A 22,914-nucleotide genomic window follows, 5' to 3' on the forward strand; every position below is an offset into this window, starting at 1 on the left:
AATCCAAGATATAAAATAGCATAATCAAGCCACATTCGGCATAACTTCCCAGATTGTTAGAATTGATATTCTCCTTGTATTGGGGGTAATTGGATTTAGTTTTATCTCTCCATCGGTGATGGAATATGAGAAACAATCAGAGGGCTGTGAGGTAGGATTTGTCTTTCATCCTTCCCTATGAGGGCTGGAGGTCAGGCACCTGAAAGGCTGAAATAAGCACAGGTCTGGCCATGGGTCCTGTCTGGGGAAGGGAGCAGGACTCGAGTGCTAGAAACCCAGGCAGACATTCCATTCATTCATTCATTCGATGGTGACAGGCTGAGTGGCTCCTATGTATGAGGTGCTTTTCTAGACAGTTGGGCACATCAGTGGAATAGAGAAAGATCCTCGTCTTTGTGGAGCGTACATTCTAGTGTTGGAATATGAGTAGTGCACAGCAATCACAAGTAAATGAGTAAGTGCCCTAGTGTGTTGGAAGCTGAAAAATGCTAATGGCCAAAAAAAGTGGAGCAATAGGGATCAGAGATGCCATGAATGCATGGGCGTGTGGGTTTCATGCTTTAAATAGGGTAGTGGGGGGAGCTCTCATTAGAAAGGTGGCCCTTAGGAGGACCTAAGGATCTCAGCCATGAGGATTTCTGAGCTGAGCATTCCAGGAGGAGAGAATGGTTAATACAAAGGCCACAAGATAGGGAGAGTAGGAAGTGAGTTGGCTGGAGTAGAGCTAAGCAAAGCGGAATAGGAAGGATGACACCAGAGATGTACGTGAAGTGGGGGTGGCTATCACAGGGACTGTAGGCACCTCGGCTTTTACTCTGAGTGAGATGTGAGTCACTAAGGGGTGTGGAGCCCTTTACATATTGAATTAAACTTACGTCAGCTGACAGAAGAACAGTCTACGTGATTCAGTTTTAGCAGTGTTGCTGTCTGCATGGAATGTTTGCATAATTATTTATTTTATTGCATTTTGATTTCTTGTTTTCATAAAAACTAAGTTCTGGCCCTAACACAATTGAGACAAAGTTGGAAATCATGTATGTCATTCTCAACCCTGGTGATGAATTAGAATGCCCTGGAGAGCTTTTCTAGTCTCTGGCACCCAGAGATTCTGATTTAAGCATAACCTAGGAAAGAGCCTATGAATCAGTGTTTTCAAAAAACACACAAAAACCAGAACAAAGAAACAACTTTCCAGGTGATTCTAATGTGCTATCAGGATTGAGCAATTCTCCATGAGATGTTTTGAAGACGAAGATCTTTAGCTCATTGAAATGAAATCAAGCAGACCACATGTTTATTTAGGATTAAAAAGAACCTAATTTCAAGAACATGTATGAAATCTTCAAAAGATATCATCAGATATTATGCCTAAAAGGAATGATGCAATTAGACATTTTATAATATTTTCTCTGTACATGACTGAAATCTTCACTTAACAACATGTCAGCCTATAGGAACTTCCTGCATTTTATTTTACTTATAGTTTCTTTTTTAAAATTTTTATTTATTTTTTCATGAGAGGCACAGAGAGAGAAGCAGAGACATAGGCAGAGAGAGAAGCAGGCTCCATGCAGGGAGCCCAGTGTGGAACTCGATCCCGGGACTTCAGGACTGCCCTGGGCCGAAGGCAGATGTTCAACCAGTAAGCCACCCAGGCGTCCCGATACTTACAGTTTCTAAGAAGTTTTGAGATCTAAAATGTACTTTTCTTTGATATGAGAGCTATGGACTGAATTTTGTCCCCCCCGCCACTGAATTTATATGTGGAAGCTGTAACCTCCGATGTGATGGTGTTTGGAGGTAGATAGGGTCTTTAGGAAGTAATTAAGGTTGAATGAGGTCTGAAGTGTGGATCCTAATCCAATACGACCTATAAGAAGAGGAAGAGAGAGAGATCTCTCTGTGTCCATGCAGCAAGGAAGGGCCATGTGAGCAGCTACTGAGAAGATGGTCATCTGTGAACCAGGAAGAGAGCTCTCACAAGAAATCAAATTAGCTAGAACCCTGATCCGGGACTTCTAGTGTCCAGAATTGTGAGAAAGTGAATTTCGGTTGTTCAAGGGACCCAGACTATGGTATTTTTTTATGACGGCCCTAGCAGACTTAATGTGATGCCTGGGCCCACCATTGTGACGCACTGGACAGTTCTAAATGCATGGTTGGTCCCTTGTCCCCTGTCCTTGGCAGAAGGCTGCACTGTCCAGGCTTCCGGACTGAGGCAGCATTTACCATAGCTGGCATTTCAATTAATTCGCTGCATTAAAATAAAAATGAAGCACCTATGTGCAGGTAATGAATGTGCATGCAGCTTGTACAAGGACAAAGTAAAAAGCAAAATAGTTGGTAAAGAGAATGAGGGCTAATAAATTGGAATTTCTCCATAGTGCCTTGTCTTCCTGTCTATTAGGGTGGACAAGGAAGGGGGCACCTATCTGTTAATCCCAAAGACACTGCATCATAGTAAGTAAGATCAAACTCAGCTACTCCGAGTGACTTTGGCTTTTTTTTCTTTCTTTCTTTTTTTAAAGATTGATTTATTTGAGAGACAGAGAGAGAAAGAGAGAGCAGGGGAAAGGGGCAGAGGGAAAGGGAGAGCTAACCTTAAGCAGAGTCTGTGCTGAGCTCGGAGCTCATGGCGGGGCTCCATCTCACAACCCTGAGATCATGACCCGAGCTGAAACCTAGAGTCAGGTGCTTAACTGACTTCATCATCCAGGCGCCCTTTGGCCTTCTTAAAGCATCATGGTCATTGTTCTTACCATCATAGCTATACATCCATTCTCTACTATCCTCTTAGAGCAGTTCTAAAAACAAGATGCTGTTTTCATCCCTTTTTCTACATGAGGAACCCAAACTTTAGAAAATCTGAGAAGCGTTCCCACTCCCACGAGCAGCAGCATTGCAGTAGTTGGCTCTCAGCCCCTTCCCTACTCCATCCCACTGCAAACAAAGGCCAATGCCACAGCCTGGGCAGCCAGTGCTTAATAGACCAAATAGACTCCATGGCCATTTTTGCTCAATATTTTCGCAAGGTGAAATATTCTCAGAATTCACATGTCTGTTATTTGCTTTGAAAATGGGTGTGGTCGCCCTGTTTTCCTCTTGGCTCTGAAGGACATAGGTGGCTTGAAGAGTGCGCTGTGATGTCAGAGATAAAGTGAATTGCGCGGCCAACACCACCAGGTAAATGTCACCTTGTGCCTGGCAGACTGCTCCTACCTGCTTCTTGTGAATTGGTCGGATCATCGGCCTCAATGTAGAGCAGCTCGAAGCCTCCTAGTACCGGGTGAGGCAAAGTCCATTCTCAAGCCCGATCACCCAGATGGAACAGAGAAATCTGTTACCGGCCTCTGAACATCAACAGCGCATAATTAGCAGCTGCTAAAATAATGGAAGTCAATTGAACAAAAATGTGGCGCGTTCTGCCTTCATTTATTAAATACCTTATGTTTCCAAACACTGTGCTCCACAGCGGCTGAAGAGCCTTGGAGGGGCATCGCAGCAAGTATCCCTCCCTGGGCACCAGACACAGAGAACCGACTGACTTTTGTGATGAACTTTCCAAACGAGCTGTTGCTACAGCCGACCAACCGGCAAGCCGGCCGAGGGACCCGACTACTTCCCCTGGGCCCGACGACAGAATAGATTTGTCGCAAGCAAACTGTAAGTGGGCTGCCATCATCAAAGAAATCAGCAGCCCGTCTCCCTGGGAGACTGCAACCCCCCACATTTATCTAAATTATCTCGGTAATATGACAGAGTGATTGCTCACTAATGGTCAATAACAGTTTTCTTTGTCATTTTCCTAGTCATTACCTCCTGAGAATGAACTCCCGAGTACACTGCTTGCAGCCCGTGACTGGAATGTTAATTTCGTCCTGCGTCCCCGGCTGGCTCCCTTCAACGGTACTGGGCTCTCGCATTTCTGACATTTTTCGTTTTGTAAAAATGAATACCTGCCTTAGAAAGCCTGATGAACGCAGAGATACTTTACATGCAAACACACACACACACACACACACACACACACACACACACACACACACAAATGCTGTTCCCATTTCCCCCTGTCTTTCATCTGACAAAGCGGGTAGTGACTGCGAGCTTAGAATTGGCTGGCGGAGGTGTCTGCTGGTGTGTGGGCTCCATTTCTGGGGCTTTATCAAGCCCTGTCTCCGATTTTCCCATTTCAGACAATCTTCCTTTGAAGACGTGGATGACATAGTAAAACCGATTGCACTTGAGAGCCGATTCCATGACTATTTTGCTGCAACAGCGTGAGTACAGGAGCCCCTGGTCCTTTCTGAGGAGGGGGGTGACCAGCTATTTGTTGTATATGTGTTTTGCTATCCAATGAAAGCTAGATCAGACCTCCAAAAATTAAAAGTCCACAAAGGAGAGTGGTAAGAAAGCAACTTTTTTTTTTTCTTCCAAAGAAATAGAAGATTTTTTTTTTTTTTTTAATGAAGATTTAAAAATGTAGAACTGGCTGATTCAGGGAAAGTAGGTCACTGTAGTTCGCATCGCCGCTGGCTGGGCAGCCCAGTAACAGGAGCCAGAACAATTAGCCAGGACCTCAGAAAGGTAGCTGCAGCAGCCTCTCCAGGCTAGCTGTGTCTGCCATGCACCCCTCTCCCCCACTTTTCCCTACCCCCCCTCCAGAATTACCATCTCCGCGAAAATCAACTGAATAAAAGTATTATAGAAATAAAGACCTAGGAATATTATGTCCATGCATTTATATGCAAATGAGTGGCGAGCAATTCAATAGGCTCCTCTGCAACCCAAGGCAATCTCCACCGCACAGCATCTCTATTTTTTGTTGACTTAAAAGGCAACCATATGTGATTATTATTTTCTGGGGCAGTCTCTACTTGAAATGATTTGTCCATTAAAAGAATAAGCACCCCAATATGAGCTTGAGGAACTATGGTCACTAAACTTACAGTAGGCCTGTGTGGCATTCAAACATAGCGCCCACCCACCCCCATAATCACTCATTGTCATCTCTCCCTATCCTACCTGGTCCATGGGGCCAGTCCCTTCACCTCACCCCCCAGATCCAGCATGTCTCTACCTGCCAATTAAAACTGGCAGCCTTCATGCCCCATGGGCATCTACAGGGTGTTTTATTGAGAACAATGACCTCGACATTTTCCTTCTCAGATTAGTGCTATAGTCCATTAAATTTCACAAATCAGAAAACTAGTACTGCTGACCCTTGAACAACATGGGTTTGAAGTGTGTGGGATTACTGCTATGCAGATTTTTTTACAGGATGGTACAGCAAATGTATTTTCTCTTCCTTAAGATTCTTTTTCTTCCTTATGATTTTTTTAAAGATTTATTTATTTATTTATTTATTTATTTATTTATTTACTTACTTACTTATTTGAGAAAGAGAGAGAGAGAGCCAGAGAGAGAGATATATAGTATGCCAGTGTTGGGGAGGAGTAGAGGGAAAGGGAGAAAATTCTCAAGCCGACTCCCCTCTGAGCTCAGAGCCTGATGCAGGGCTCAGGTCTTGATCTCACGACCCTGAGATTATGACCTGAGCTGAAACCAAGAGTCAGATGCTCCACTGACTGAGCCAATCACGTGCTCCTCTTCCTTATGGTTTTCTTAATAACATTTTCTTTTCTGTAGCTTACTTTGTTCTAAGAATACAACATATAATTGTATATATATACAATATATATATTTATACTCGATATGTTAATCGGCTGCTCATGTGCTTGCAAGTGTTCCAGCCAGCAAAAGGCTAGTAGCAAATTTTATGGGGAGCCAAAAGTTACATGCAGATTTTTGGCTGTGTGGGGGGGTGGGGGCTTGGGACCCCTAATCCTTGCAGTGTCAGGGGTCAACCGTAGTTGTCCCAGAATCCATCTTTCCCTTCACAACCAAGCCCAACCCAGCCGTTTCTGTTTTGCTCTTTACAATAGATTTCCACCTCTGTGGGCCCCAAACCACTACAGGCCTGCTATATCCTTTGCACAATATATTCCAACAAACTCTTAAGTCTCTTCATTTCCAGTTTCTTCAATTCCAGGCCATTTCCCACACTGCTTTTACTTTTTTTTTAGTTAAAAAAAAAAAAATTAAAAACTACTTTGTCATTCTTCTGATTTAAAATACATAATACCAAAAAAAAAACAAAAAAAAAACCATAATACCGCCCATCCTCAACCCCGCCCCAGAGAATTCTTCAAATTTCTTAGCAAGGGATTATTAATCCCCCTCCACTGTTCAACATCATCTACAAACAACCTTCAGTCCCATCTTCTTTGTTTAAATTCCATTCCATTCCTTAAGCGAGTTAACCTTACTTAACACTTTCTCCATTTGATTTTTTCTGCTCCCTTTGCTCTCCTAGCTCAATTTCCGTGCCTATTATAGCACTTAGTACACTGAATGGTGGTTGTTGGCTGATGGGTATGTTTCCTGGTTTAGTCCATAACCCCTCCAGGGCAGATATTGTTCAGTCATCTTTGTGCCTCAGTACCTGACATATCACCCACTCTTAGGGAATACATGTTGAATTGAGTGACCACAGATGATCATATTTGATATTCTAACTTGATGTCATATTTTTCCTTTTAAAATAAGAAGTAAATTTTTTTTTTTAAAAAAACCACCACTTTTCTGATATAATAGTATTTCAATTTTCAAGACATTTCTCGTCTTTATGGCAATAAACATCTTTGGTGTAACAATCACGTGTTGGCTAGTTCAATTTCTGGCAGCAGAAATCCTGGGTAAACAGTCTTCTGAATAGCAGAATTATTGACAAGGAAAGGGACATAACTCTGTGGCTCGGAGGCTAACCTGCAGACTGCGACTCATGTGTTGGGGTGAAGCACATGGACAAGAAGCCAATCCATAGTCACTGGTCAGACTTCATCTTGCCTTTTCAAAACATTTTTTTCCATATCCAATATTTTCTCCTGAATCTAGAATCCCGAGCGTGAGGTACAATTTGGGGTGATTTGCTAACAATTCATATTGTTCCTCTGCTAATTAGGAAGAGTTCTTGACCATGTCAGCAACCATGAACCTTGCTTTTCTCAGAGGCCCTATCTCATTCAAAAGGAGGGTCCAGAGAGTATTGTTCATGAAATTGCACTGAATCAATAATGAATCAGTAAACTCAAGGTCACAAAGGAAAGCCAAAAGCTGACCCCTTGAGGGACACAAGGCTCAGATATGACAAAACCATCTTACCCTTCTCAGTGGCCCCAGCAGCATGGCCATATTATCACGCAGGCCAAGGACTCATGTTCAGTGTTGACAATGAGTCATCAGTGAAAGGTTAAATCATGCTCATCTATTTAAAATGCCAGATGAGTATGGAAAGTTTTAGGAGGAATTTCCCCTAAATGGTATTATTTTAAGAGTCTTGTGCTGAAGGGAATGAACTGCAATTGCCTGGTAATTTGCTTTTTGTCAATTAGCTCTTTTCTTTTCCTACCCACGCAAGATCAGTCGGGGTATTTATTCTACCATTACATCAGCTCCAAGCCAGTAACATACCTGAAATTCGTTTTTAGGCATAAGTAGTTTTGAATAACCTTCTGTTTGCCTTTGTGAGAGATAAGTGGTAGACATGGACTATCATACATACTCAAAAACAAACCCTGAAAAAAATGCAAACTGTTTATAATAATTACATAGGGGCACCTGGATGGTTCAAGGGGTTAAGTGTCTGACTCTTGATTTCAGCTCAGGTCATGATCTCAGGGTCAAGGGACAGAGCCCTGCATCTGGCTCCATGCTCATTGGGGAGTTTGCCTGAGATTCTCTTTCTCCCTCTCTCTCTGCCCCTCGCCCCTGGCTCTGCTTTCTCTTTCTCTCTCTCTAGAATAAATATATGTCTTCAGAAGATATTTTATTTATTTACTTGAGGGAGAGGGAGAGGGAGAGCAAGAGCGAGAGCGAGAGCGAGAGAGAGAGAGAAAGAGAAAGAGAACGCATGAGCAGGGATAAGAGGGAGATGGAGAAGCAGATTCCCTGCTGAGGGATGCTCGATTCAAGGCTCCATCCCAGGACCCTCTGCTTCTGCTCCTGTGCTCTCTTTCTCTAAAATAAATAAATAAAATCTTAAAAAATATTAAAAAAATAAAATAATTACATAATGTGGCTTTTGATTTTGTCTCATTATAAATATGTCTCCTGTTTATTTCTTGCCTTCCTCCCAGAATAGATGGCAAATTATTTGAAGCAATGTCTAATACATCTTGTGTCCTATGAAGCACATAAATGAAATGACTAACACTATTAATGTTCTCCACATTAGTGGTGACAAGGGACTATAAGCATGGAACTCTAGCCTAGTCATCACATATAGATCCTAAGTTTAAGACCAAGAAGGTCTATCTCAGTCTAGAGGACCCAATGCCACAAATGGGCGAACCCTTAATGCTTCAAGAAATACACAAGGAGGAACTAGTTTGTGGTTAAAACATGGCCAAATACAGAAGAATCCAAGTTTGCATTTAATATAATATTCATAATTTTGGTCACTTTTGGTGCCAAAATGAATTTTATTTATTTATTCTAAACCTCTGAGTATCTTTTTTTTTTTAAGATTTTATTTATTTATTCATGAGAGACACGGAGACAGAGGCAGAGACATAGGGAGAAGCAGGCTTCACATAGGGAGCTGGATGCCGGGACTTGATCCCCAGACCCCAGGATCATGCACTGGGCCAAAGACAGGCTCTAAATCACTGAGGCACCCAGGTGTTCCTGAGTATCTTGAAATAACATCAACTAGAGAAAGTTTTTCTTCTCTCAAAATAATATCCAGGGAGGATTGACTGAGACAGTGCAGGTGTAAGACTAAGCAATCAAGGAGTGTTTAGTTAACTAGAAGGAAGTAAATCCAAATGCCATGATATTTGAAGAACTACCTTGCAAAAGAAAAAGAAAAAAATGTCTCTCTTTGCTATGTAAATGAAAGTAGTCAATAAGTGAACTGCATTACAGAGAGGCAAAGGAATGCATATGTATAGTGTATGTGAGAGAGACAGAAACAGAGACAGAGATAGAGTGAAAGAGACTGAGGAGACAGGAAAATAAAAAGGGAGACAGAAGAGAGATTGAGGAAGATGGTCTTATTTTCAGACTTCCTATGTGGGAAATAATAAATTCCTCCAAATAGCAAGAGATCACGCCAGATGATAAAGTCCTTCCAACTCCAGATTCCACGTGTTCCATGTTTGGATGCTTACCTTACTCGAAGGGAGTGGATGATTGGCAGAAATAACGACTCAGCTCCAAATGGAATCTTAATAGCAATTTTTGGTGGTCATAGCAATTCAATCTCCAGCTTCGGAAAAAAATCCAATGGAAGCACTCAGACAATAAATGTCCTTGAGTTCCCTCCAATCCAACAGGATCAGTATTCTGTGCTACCCGTCTGATATTTTCCCTCAGAAGTCACTGGAGAGCATGTTGGTTGACTGCCACACACTCAAACAAACTCACTTGAATACAAATGACACAAGCTGGGTCTTGCAAACAAACTAGATTCACGTTACCTTCTGTGTTAGGTGTCTGTGCTTCAAGATTCCACTGCACTGACATTACATTAAAAAATGAGTAAGATGTACCTAATGCAGTGTGTGAAGGTAAATTTATAGTGTTCAATGCCATTTGCTTTAAAACAGTAGAAGAACATTTGGAAATATGGTAGCTATACAGTCAACTTGTAACCTAGGATATCTTATCCTAGTAAACCTGATAAATTATAAAGATGAGCACAAGAAGGAGAAAAGCAGAATCCAGTAGTAAAAATAAGAGCAGAGAAAAGTAATAAAATGAACCCTACCTTCTATGACTTTTTAAAAAATTTTATTTATTTTAGAGAGAGAGCACAAGCAGGGGGAGCAGAGGGAGAGAGAGAGAGAGACAGAATCTCAAGCAGACTCTGCACTGAGTGCAGAACTCGATCTCAGGACCCTGAGATTGGGACCTGAGCTGAAGCCAGAGTGAAACTTAACCAACTGTACTACCCAGGCACCCCTTCCATGACTTGTTCTAAATTAAGCAGAAGATTCCTGGTGAGGAGACTTTATTTCTCCAATTCATCTGGCAAGTGTATTTTAATAGTCAATGACAAGTGTCATGGTGGGGGAGGTAAATCAACTACTAGTGAACAGATGATTGATTTGTAAAAAGTGCTCTTAAATGGCAAATGAACTTTTTTCAACTAGGAAAATATGCTTCTTAATCTCTTTAACAGAAAGATAACATATGCAGCCCAGACACTGGCTTCTGCAAGCCCCTCTGTTGTCTGCCTTTCATGGATCAGACCCCTTTGCTAGTGGAGCACAGTGTCACCGATCAAATCAACACGGCTGGTCCTGGGAGCCCCTTGTGTTGTTGCTGTCAGCTGAGAGGTGGCCCACGTGTCTTAGCAGCAACCTTTATTTTCCAAAACTGACAAAGAGGAGTGGGTAATTCTCCTGCTGGCAGATGGAGGTCAGCAGGACCTGTTGGCTAGAAGCTTACTGGTGACTCTACACAGCTCATTCCTTCTTCTGCAAACATAGCTCTAAGCAACATTTCAGGCAACCAGAAACCCTTCTCATTTGGCAGATGTTTCGGCAAATTATTTTTCTGCTGTATAGCTCAAGAGAAGTGGCAATAGCAGTTAGTGACTACCTGGCATGTTGAGTTTCCTGTAGGGGACAAACAAATCAAATGCAATTAGACTTTCTTTTTGAAGAATATAGATTATAGTTCTGGGCCACAGCATTACATAACCATTTCTATCTCTGGCACAATCTATAGATCACATAGGACACTAATAAACTGCATATTACAATAAAATACACAATGCATATTCTCTTGATAAATATTATGACTACTTTTTTGTTTCAAATATGCTTTTTGTTCTATGCATATTCCATAGTGGATCTTTACCTTTAGGAGGTAACCCTTTATCATAAAGAATACTTTGGATTTTTAAAAGCTCAATTTGGGATATTTTATGAATTAATTATTAAGACTAAATCTAGGATAGAGTGACTGGGTGGCTTAGTCAGTTAAGCAGCTGCCTTCAGCTTGAGCTGGAACATCAGGTCAGGATCCCAGGGTCCTGGAATCGAGCCCCACATGGGGCTTCCCTGTTCAGCAGGGAGTCTGCTTCTCCCTCTCCTTCTGTCCATCCCCACTGTCCCTCCCCGCTTTCTCTCTCTCTCAAATGAATAAATACAGAATCTTAAAAAAAAAAAGACTAAATCTAAGATGTTATTAGATATAGTATTTAAAGCTTGAGAAAAATAAGATCCCTTAATTGAGTATAGTTGTGCATTAAATAAGAATTTTGCGGGGATCCCTGGGTGGCTCAGTGGTTTAGCACCACCTTTGGCCCAGGGCATGATCCTGGAGTCCTGGGATTGAGTCCCATGTCAGGCTCCCTGCATGGAGCCTGCTTCTCCCTCTGCCTGTGTCTCTGCCTCTCTGTGTGTCTCTCTGAATAAATAAATAAAATCTTAAAAAAAAAAAAAGAATTTTGCATTGAGGAGACCAAAAACAAGCTAATTAATAGGTAATAGCCATTGGTATTGAGAGCATATGTGTGTACTTTCAAACTATGAATTTTATATTTATTTATTTATTTATTTATTTATTTATTTATTTATTTATTTATTTTATTTACGATAGTCACAGAGAGAGAGAGAGAGGCCGAGACATAGGTAGAGGGAGAAGCAGGCTCCATGCACCGGGAGCCCGACGTGGGACTCGATCCTGGGTCTCCAGGATCCCGCCCTGAGCCAAAGGCAGGCGCTAAACCGCTGTGCCACCCAGGAATCCCCCAAACTATGAATTTTAAGTATTAGACAACACAATTAACATATTTTGGTATTTTGGGTCTCCCAAGAGAATTACTCAAGAGTAATAATAACCAACAGAGATAAAAATTCTTTTCCATAGGGGTCTAGAAATCTAATGATCCTTTCAAAAATGGAGGGTCCATGTTGAGTTCAGGACACACTACCCCAAAATGTAGCACCGTGGCATATCAAATATTTCAAGCTAAAGGAATTTGAGAAATGGCATGTTCTGGAAGGATTTTCTGATTTTCTCCCAAAGCAGGTCATAAACCATTCAAGTGAGTGGTGCTCTCTCTATCCCCAGAGTAAAGACGCATCATTGTTTTGAAGACAGAGGAATTGGAACAACAGGCCTTGCTGAGTTTCTCACACTTACCTCATACTTTTATATAAAGATATTTTTCCTCTCTGACAATGTTTTCTAACTGCTTATTGTTCTCCTAGAAAATCTGTTTATTTCCCCCATTTTGCCTTTGCATTTGAGTTTCTTTAGTCATACAGCTAAGTGGATTTCCTTGTGTCCACTGGGACTCTTAACTTTTTCACTCTCTGCTTTCTCTAGGTCTATCATTGTTAAGATGATGAGCCTAGAGCAAGGTAGTTTATCACCCTCCTATTTCAGAAACCAACTTGGATCCCTCAGAAAATTTTTTCTCTATCCTTCCAGAAATGTTATATGTATAGCCAATTAGCATATGTGTATAGATATTCCTAATCTTTTTTTGTACAAAATAAGAGAATAACAACAAAGATCTCCACATCGTTCTGTACCTTACTTTTTTTAAAATTTTATTTATGATAGTCACAGAGAGAGAGAGAGAGAGAGGCAGAGACACAGGCAGAAGGAGAAGCAGGCTCCATGCAGGCAGCCCCATGTGGGACTCGATCCTGGGCCTCTAGAATCATGCCCTGGGCCTAAGGCAAGCACCAAACCGCTGAGCCACCCAAGGATCCTGTACCTTACTTTTCTTATTTGATGTTAGATCTTAGAGTGCTTTCCACACCAGTGCTTATACAGTTGCTTCATTCTCTCTAAGAATAAACAAACAACTTTATAAATTGTGGACAAGTTTTACATATTCTTTTATGGTGATTATACTGTTAGGTTTTCTGTCTTATATATGGTCAATATTAATAATTTATAGTTTCCAAAAGAAATTCATGCATTACATCTAATTTTTCAAATTTATTCATGTAGCATTAATAATATAGTGTCATAATTTTCTTAATTTCTCCTATATCTGTAATTATCTTTCTGTTTTCATTTAATTTGTATAGTTAAACTTTGTCTTTGCTAAGTAGCTGTTTATTTAATGATTGTTTCCAATGAAAAGAAACAATTAATAAATTTTTCATTGTCTTTAATTTTTGTTATACTCACCATTTCTTCCCTTTTTCTGCTTTCTTTAAACATACCTTTTTAAATTTTTCTCAAACATTTTGAATTGGAAACAATCGCTGACCCCCTAACTTTATTAAAGCATAATTGACAAAATTGATACATTTAAGGTATACAAGAGGATGATTTTACATATGATTACCACAATCAAGTTAGTTAACACATCCATAACCTCACATTGTTACTGTGTGTGTTTATGGTGAGAACATTTAAGATCTGCTCTATTAGCAAATCTTGAGTAAGCAATACAGTATTGTTAAGTATGGTCATCATTCTATACTTTAGATCTCCAGAACTTATTAATTTTATAACTGAAAATTTGTACCCTTTGACCAACATCTTTCTGTTTCCTCCACCCCCTAGCTCCTGGCAACCACCATTCACTGTTGCTAGGATTTCATGTTTTTAGATTCCACATATAAGTGAGATCATTCAGTATTTGTCTTTGACTTATTTCACTTACAGGAAAGCACTCAAGATTCAGCCATGTTGTCCCACATGGCAGGATTTCCTTCTTTTTAATGGCTGAATAATATTTGTTTATATATATACACATCACATTTTCATTATCCATTCATTCATTAATGGATATTTAGGTTATTTCCAATATCTAGACTACTGCGAATAATGCTGCAATGCACAGGGGGTGCAAGGATCTCTTTGATATACTGATTTGGTTTCCATCAGATATGTGCCTAGAAGAGGAACTACTGGATCATATGTTTCAGTTTTAATTTTTGGAAGAATGTCCATATTGTTTTCCATAATGGCTGCACCATTTTACATTTCTACCAAGAGTGCATAAGGGTTCCCTTTTCTTCACATGTTTCCAACACATGTCATCTCTTATTTTTCTGATACTGTGATTACAGACCTGAGGTGATATCTTTCTCTTTTTTTGCATGTAAGTATTTAATATTACATATTTTTCAAGTATTTAGGATAATGTGTATTCCTTTGGTATAAAGGTAGGTAGATAGATAGGTAGATTCATATTTATTTTTCTAGAAACACTGCAACTTCAGTGTTCATTTATGCAGTGTCCCAAGAGTGAAGAGATGTTTTACTCCAGATGAGAGTGGATTTGATATGGTGGTGGTTGTTTTTACCACTTTCTGTGCTCTTTTCACTGCATTGCATTGTCTAATGTTATTTCTATGTTTTATAATTTCTTTATGATTTGTGGTCATTTTTGACATCAGTCCACGGATAAATAAAGAAAAGTATATTTTGTCTTTTCAGAATGTAGAGTTGGATGTACACCAATTACGTATACCTTATTGCATCTGTCTTCTATATTATTGTATCAAATTATCTACATTCATTTTCAGGTGATTTTCACACATATAATTCAGTCTCATTTTTTCCATGTGATCACTTCAAGAGAAGTGAAGCTTTATACTACTATTGTTTTTCTATCTTTCTCTAGATTTCTTGCATTTTGGCTTTATGAATATTGATGCCGTGATGTTTGGTGCTTAATCACAAATATTAAGCACTGCTGCTGATAGAATCATTTGTCATTATATAGAACACTTTGATTCATTTCATGCCTATTTACCCTGATTCAACCCTGTTTCTTTAGATTGCAACTTTTCCTTTCTTTTTATTTGAATATTTCTGGTATATCTTTGACAAACTTTATTTTTAAACATTCTGAATCCATTTTTAAAAAGTTACATTTTTTGTATGCATCATTTTGTTAAATATTGTTTTGTGATTCAAACTTAGAATCTTTTTATTTTCTTTTATTGGGGAGTGTAGTTATTTGTATTTCTTGATATAGTAAATATCTATAGGCCTACTCCTAACATTTGAGGAGTCTAGTTCGAGAGTATGAGTACAGGTCCACATGCCACAGGTCTTGGATGTCATTTTTTTCATCCTCTAATGGGCAGTTAAGAGTGACCTTTTGTTGTTTTTGGCTTATGATTTTCATAGGAATAATTAATTTTCATTCTCATTGTTTGATCAGTAATTATTCATTCAATAAAGAAGATAAAATTGCAGATATTTGATTTGTTCAAATTCTAGACTCAATATGATTGTCTTGATCTTTTTCATTGTTTTTTTCTTTATTTTCTTTCCTTTCTTTTAAAAAAATTCATTCATTCATTTAAATTCCAGTCTAGTGAACATGCCATGCTATATTAGTTTGAGGTGTACAATATAGTGATTCAAAAATTCTATACATTACTCAGTGCTTACTCATCATGATGAGTGTATTCTTTACCCTCTTCACCTATTTCACCCAACACCCTACTCACCTCCCCTCTGGTAACCATCTGTTTGTTCTCTATGGTGAAGTGCCTGTTGTTTGGTGTGTCTATTTTTTTTCTTTGTTCATTTGTTTTGTTTCTTAAATTCTACATATGAGTGAAATCATATGTTATTTATCTTTTGCTGACTGTCTTATTTCACTTAGAATTAGACTCTTTATACCCATCTATGTTGTTGCAAATGGCAAGGTTTCATTCATTTTTTTAGAGTTGAGTAATACTTCATTGTATATGTATGTGTATATATATTTATCTATCTCACATCTTCTTTATCCATTCATCTATTGAAGGACATTTGGGCAGCTTCTATAATTTGGCAATTGTAAATAATGCCTCAATAAACACAAAGATGCATATATCTTTTCAAATTAGTGTCTTTGTATTCTCTGGGTAAATACCTAGTAGCGGAATTACTGGATCATATGGTATTTCTATTTTTAACGTTTTGAGGAAACTCCATACTGTTTTTTACAGTGGCTGCACCAGTTTGCATTCCTACCAACAATGCACAAGGGTTCCTTTTTCCCCACATTCTCGTAAGGTGATATCTTATTTCTTTTTCATTGTTTTAATCAAGAACTAAATCTTCATGAAATACAAAATTAATAAAACCTTACTTGAGAGTTGTATGTGGGCTATGCTTAAAAGAAGCTTGCTCACTTTCCTTGTTTAAAGTTTTCAAAAATTGGAACAGAATTTCTTTTGAAATTTCTGAAAAAAAATTACATTTTTTTCTTTTCAGCTTTCTTTAATGACCTGTACTATTGTGTTTTCTGTCTAGGTTGCTATTAGTACCCTAAGATATAAGAAAATAAAATGCAATTGTTTTCAATAAATATACATTTTCAATGTATTTTTGTCAAAAACACAAAAATTGAAGTAAACATTGGAAACCGAAAAAGTACCTTACTATCATTCTTTCAGAAAACACATGATCTAGGGTCTGGGTGACATGGTCAGTTAAGCATCTGACACTTGGTTTCTGTTCAGGTCATGATCCCAGAAGTCCTGGGATCAAGTCTGGTATCTGGCTTCCAGCTCAGAGGGGAGTCTGCTTCTCCTTCTCCCTCTGCTGCTCCTGCTACTTGTGCTCTCTCTCTGTCAAATAAATAAATAAAACCTTTAAAAAAGAAAGAAAACACATTATCTATTTTCTACTTTTTCATAGCATTGGATATTGCTAGGGAAAAACATAAGCCCATCTTATGTGTGTGTGTGTGTGTGTGTGTGTGTGTGTGTATTTATCCTATCCTTCTCAGAATTCATCCCAAAAACTTTTCTGGGATCTCATTGTTTATCTTCCTGGATTAGTTTCTTGTGGAATGCAATATGTTCTTTATTATAGACTCAAGTCTAATTTCTTATGGGAAGTTTTCTTAAATTATATTTTAAAGTGCTTTGTAGTAGTGCTTAGAGATATTCACAAATATTGCAGTTCCCATTCCAGGTACCTCCCTCCTCATTTGAACTTCCCTCCCCATTTGAAATTAATTGTGTTTCTCTGACTTGCAAGTGGCCAAGGGAATGTTCATGGAAGTGGCATGCAGTACTTCTACTGGAAATGTTAGGAGCCATTGTATGATAAGTCTTCCTTACTTCTGGTGAGAGAAATTTAGGACATTCCAGATGGCAGTGGTTCCTTCATCTTGAGTTCCTAACTAGGGATGTCATGGAGCAGGACTCAGTCAAACCAAAAAATACACCTAGCCTAAGTGAGAGATTAAAATTTATTGTTTATTTTGTTTTAAGCTCCATACCCAGCATGCAGCCGAACGTGGAGTCCAAACTCAAGACCCTGAGATCAAGACCTGATTTGAGATCAAGAGTCAGGCACTTAACTGAATACCCAGGTGTCCCTAAGATTAATTGTTTTAAGCCACCAAGATTTAGGGGCTTGATGTCATTGCAGAATAATATGGTCCCATCCTGATTAGACAGCTTTGCTTTGCTTTTTTTGTTTTATTTTGTTGTTTCTTTGACTTAAGTTTTCTTCTCTTTTCTAACATTTTTTTTTCTCTGGCCAATGTTTCTCATCTTCTATTTCTTTTGCATTTTTTTCTTCAATTCTCATTTTCATATATAGGATCTTTTGGATGTTTCCTTCAGATTAGTGTTCAACTTTGAATAAGGTGGAGTTTTTCCTGGACGAGGCCCTTGCTTGGTCAGGGACATTTTCCAGGCAGACAGAGATTCTCTCGGATTTACACTGAAGTTTTTTATAACACAGAGTTGTGCATGCTTTCCTTCTCCCAAGTCAGCCAAGATCAGCAGGTGTAAGCCCACTTGCTATACAGAATCTCTTATCCCACCTGCATCGTAGTTAGATTGCTTATGAAAATGTAATCATAGCAGATACTTATACAACATATACTTTGTGCTAGGCACTGCTCTATGTGCTTCACAAACACAAATTCATGTCATTCTCGTGACATCCCTATGGAGTAGATACTATATGAAACTCCATTTTATCGGCTATGAAATGGAGAGACTAAGGTCTGGTGATTTGCCCCCAAGATCTGGTAAGTGGCAGAGCCAGAATTCAAACCCAGACAAGCAGGCTCTTCAGTCCCCTTTCTTCATTAATACAGCACATTCTCCCGCTTGGATTCGGAGGCAACAAAGACTCTCTCCTTGACTGAACTCTAGCCAGGCTTCTCTGAGCCCTCTTCTCAACTAGGCCTTAACCTTGGCCTATAAAGGTGTGAACAGACACTAGTTTGTAGATTCTAACAGCTCAAGGTTGTATCCCTAGGATGACCCTAGCCTTCCCTAAAATGTCTACCTGAGAAAACTGTTCCAGCCAGTGCATAAGGATAAGGCTCCACTTCCCAGGTTCTGCTGGTGGGTGGGAGCCTAACTGTGATAAGCACCAGTCAGCATACCCAGGTAGGTTCCCATAGACCAAGCTCTCCCTTCCCACTTGTTAAAATTTTTCACTTCTCTGACTCTATTGAGTCCCTGCTCTCCACCTCCCTTCACCTTCATTCTCTCTGAAAAATGCCCTATCACTCCATACAGATGAAAGTTGAGTTCAGTTCATGCTGGGCTCTCTGCTTATTAACAATACTTATTACTGGTTAAAGTCTGTCCTTGCTATCCTAACTAGTGCCCCCCCTCCTTATTTATCTTTGACACCAATTCCTGCAATTTTTCATTCAATTTCAATTCCCTGGCTTCTCCTTGGTGCCAAACCCAACCCATATAAGCCCCCAGCACTAGCATCTGTTCCCATTGTTTCAACCAGTGGACAGAGGTCTTGTCTCGTCAGATGTGCCAACACGTTGGAGCTCCTCCACCCTTGGCCTGAGAGACACAGCTGTAGGCATTTTTGCCCTGACTTTTCTCAAACCCAAATTCAACTTTGTCTTGTAAAGACCACCTTTTACATTGTTGAGGCTATAGCTGTCTCCTAGGTGAAATTTATGATTTTACCTTCAATCTCTGTGATTTTTAGAATGATTTTTAAAGGAGAAAATGCAATGAAGTTTTCAAGTCTGCCATTTTAAACATGAAATTTTGGATTTATTTTTAAGATTAAGTTCACTAATAATACAGACCAAATCTAAAGACTTAATAACCTTAGATTTATTGAAATCACAATGTTGGCCATTAATACTGAAGCTTTTATGCATTAATAGGGGTAAATCACCTCTACCATAGGCAGGTCAGATGGTACTAAACACAAGAGTCTGAATGTTTTAAACTTGTTCCATGGAAAATATCATTAAGGTGGGAGGATCTTTTTCAGTTAGCCCTACTTGCAGGTCATTACTATTACCACAGTAAGGAGTTTAAAATGACCCATAGAAGGAAATGGATAGAGCTGGAGACAAAGCAGCCAGTAGCTCCCTAATTATCTCTCCTTGGTGTTAACTTTCAAAGGGAGGAAGACAGAAGTTTTCAGAACATCCTGGAGGAAAGTAAGACTCCCTTACTGGAATTGGCCAAGGGATCCTAGGTGAATATATTTTACTAGAAGGGCTGTATGGGGGCATGTGGGTGGCTCAGTGGTTGAGTGTCTGCCTTTGGCTTAGGTTGTGATCCTGGGGTCCTGGGATCGAGTTCTACATCGGGCTCCCCGCAGGGAGCCTGCTTCTCCCGCTGCCTATGTCTCTGCCTCTCTCTGTGTGTCTCTCATGAATAATTAAACAAAAAAAAATTTTTTAAAGGCTGTATGGGGCACACAAACAAGGATTGATACTGAGAAAGACCAAGTAGAGACAAAATTTTGATGCTCCAAGGAGGCACCAGGAAAAACAACTCAATCTAATTTGGTCACACTGGGTTTAGCTGCTACTCTCAATATGCCAGATTTCCCCATGTAAAATTTTTCTGCTTGTAATCTTACCAGTTCCTTTCTTCACCCATTCACTCATGTATTCATTAAACAGTTTTTGGGCTAAGCCTGATAGATTACTACCAATGAATAGAGCAGAAGAGAATCTTCATCCACATCAACTTCTCCTAATGAATCTAGACTTCCAGACTTGAAAACAACCTTAATTCTCCAATTGTTCTAAGGAGCAATACAATATACCTATGTCGTAACAGAACATTTTATAAAATCAATAACCGTTTCTGCCTTTTATTTTGATTTTTAAAAAATATTTTATTATTTATTTGAGAAGGGGAGAGAAAGAGCAGGAGCAGGGAGAGGGGCAGAGGGAAAGAGAGAATCAGACTCTCCCCTCTGAGTAGGGAGCCCCATGTGGGGCTTGATCCCAGGACCCCGGGATCACAACCTGAGCCACAGGCAGATGCTTAACTGACTGAGCCACCCAGGTGTCCCCATTCTGCTTTTTAAATATAACATTAAGAGTAGGGATGATGACCTGTGTTCCTTTTCCCCAACCAACACCTAGTGTTACATATACAGCAGACCCTTCATCAAAATTTGTTAAAAGAAAAAAACGTGATATATATACATATATATGCATATATATCTCATAGGTAAATAATAGTTCATCATGCCCCATACCAACCATATTAATAGAATAAGGAATTACTATGTAGGAGGTATTGCTATGATAAATCATAGTTGCACTAGCAAGAAAGCAAATAGTATACCCAAATGGCTAACAGAGGTAATCATTTATCCACATAGGTGGCAGGGTGACATTATCCATTTATTAGCAAATTAGTTATTTGTCACATTCAAGGAAACCAAATATTTTCTTATATGCCCAAAGATTGGACAATAAACTTCCTCCCATAAATGCTTTGGATCTATAAAAATACTCATTAGTTTGAAGTGCCAGAATTCTCTGGAAACCAATTCAAATAGCCTTGCCTGTCAGCAAGGTGACAAAACATATTTACTTGCTCAAATGCCCTAGATACCAATGTCAGCTAGGACGGGCATGGCTAAAGCCACTGGCACAAAATTCCTAATTAAAATAGTCTACCTAAAACAAAACTGATCAATATATTACTTTTCATATTCAGCTTTATTAGAAATTTTAGTTTTTAACTCTAAAATAGGCAAATAGGCTGCTCTCATGAAAGTTCTTGGTTGGAAAACAACAACAACAACAACAACAACAACACAATAAACAAACCAGAAAAGAGCAGAATGAAATATAATAAGAGGAGGAAGAGTTATTGAAACAATATAAGGAAATCTCAAGGAAATGAAATAAAGTTGAGTTTCATGAAAGCTATACTTCAAATCTGGGAAGTCAGGAGCCACGTCTCTCCCTATGCTCCTTCTGTGCTCAGTCTTCCAGGTGTGTGGGGTTCTCTTGCCACATGGTCTCTCCTCTCCCCATTCGGTCCCTGTACTCTCCTACAATTTCATCATTGCACTTTGAATTTCTCTCCTTCCTCTCTTACTTTGATTTCCTCTTATGGCAAGTGGTTGTGACTCCCCATGGTGACCTATAATCTCTGACTACAGCTTCTGGCCTCTCAAATTGTTGATAATCACAGATTATGACAAGCTGGCTACCCAAACTACTTGGCTTTTTTGAGGTCAGGCACCCATCCCTGACTCACCTGGCTAAAGCTACATGAAATATGAGCTCTCTTGCCTGGGCTGGGGCAGAGGGGTGGTGATGGAGAAGGTGGCACAAAGTGAGGGGCACTTGCAGCTTTGCCTACTGCACACACCAATGGTTCAAGGTCGTAGAGGTCAAAGTCTTCTACCATAGTCCATGTGTCTCAAGAAATGGAAACTGTGCATTGAATTCAGATTTCCCTTACCTTTGTTCCATCATTTATTCACTCATTTTCACTAAGTACTTACTGAAGATCTGCTATGAGGCAGACATTGCACTGTGAGGGGAAAATGATTTTTTTTTTATCTTCTTCATTGCTCGTGAGAAGATAGTGTTTAGATTCTGACATATGAGGTCATATTTTAATGTCAAATGGAAGACACTGAGGAAGTGATTACATTTTAAAAATGCCTTCTCTCAACCTAAGTATGCTTATTTGTCATGAGACATGATCTAAGTTGTGGAAGAAAGACATTTGGAATTTAAGGAAAGCAGGCCTTGACCCCAGGCTGACCTTTCATGGGCAAAACATGTAAATTTAGGCAAATCAATTCAGCATACTTCCTCAGTTTTCTCATCTCAAATGGGACACATAATATCTATTGTCCATCCCTCACAGAGGGTAACAACTTAGCTTTTCTGGATGTGCAGTGATAAGACTCATTGTTACTTCTCAGAAGGTTTCTAAGCAAAGACATTTTCGATTTGAGGGAAAATCTGACTATGCCCTGTCCTATCCCACCCCGACATGTTGCTTGCATTTATTTATTATGTATTATATTTTTTTATTGAAGTCTAATTGACACGCAATGTTACATTAGTTTCAGGTGGACAACGTAGTGACTCAACAACTCATTGTACTAAGCTATGGTCATCACAAGTGTAACTACCACCTGTCACCATAGAACTCTAGCACAATACCACTGACTATCTTCCCTATGCTGTGTCTTTCATCCCTGTGACTTATTCATTTCATACCTGGAAGTCTGAACCTCCTACTCCCCTTCTTCCATTTTGCACATTCCACCACGTCCCACCCCACTGGCAGCCATCCATTCCCGGTATTAACAGGCCTGTTTTTGCTTTTAGTTATTTGTTTGTTTATTCATTTGTTTTGTTTTTTAGATTTCACATATTAGTGAAATCATATGGCATTTGTCTTTGTCTATCTGACTTATTTCACTTCACATGATACCTTCTAGGTCTATCCATGTTATCATAAATGGCAAGATCACATTCTTTTTTCATGGTTTTCATGGTTGAGTAATATTCCGCCACACATATATGCCTCATCTCCTTTATCCATTCACCTCTGGGTTGATTTCATATCTTGCTTATTGTAAATAATGCAGCAATAAACACAGGATACATATATCTTTTCAAATTAGTGTTTTCTGTTA

General features: G+C 39.3%; 1 long non-coding RNA gene across 7 annotated transcripts in view; it reads left to right on the forward strand.

Annotated features, from left to right (window-relative positions):
* The first annotated feature begins 3,383 nt into the window (after positions 1-3,383).
* The window catches only part of LOC140633176 (uncharacterized), a 36,007-nt gene continuing 16,476 nt past the window's right edge, over positions 3,384-22,914 (forward strand). For 3 of the 7 annotated variants that reach the window (XR_012030797.1, XR_012030794.1, XR_012030796.1), the window contains exon 1: positions 4,044-4,277. This is a non-coding gene — a long non-coding RNA (uncharacterized lncRNA). Of the gene's footprint in view, positions 3,664-3,809; positions 3,907-4,043; positions 4,278-22,914 lie in introns of those variants that run through there. The other 4 variants (XR_012030795.1, XR_012030799.1, XR_012030792.1 and 1 more) reach the window with 4 other exon arrangements.

Source organism: Canis lupus, chromosome 5 (assembly GCF_048164855.1).
Source record: "Canis lupus baileyi chromosome 5, mCanLup2.hap1, whole genome shotgun sequence".
Lineage (NCBI taxonomy): Eukaryota > Metazoa > Chordata > Mammalia > Carnivora > Canidae > Canis > Canis lupus.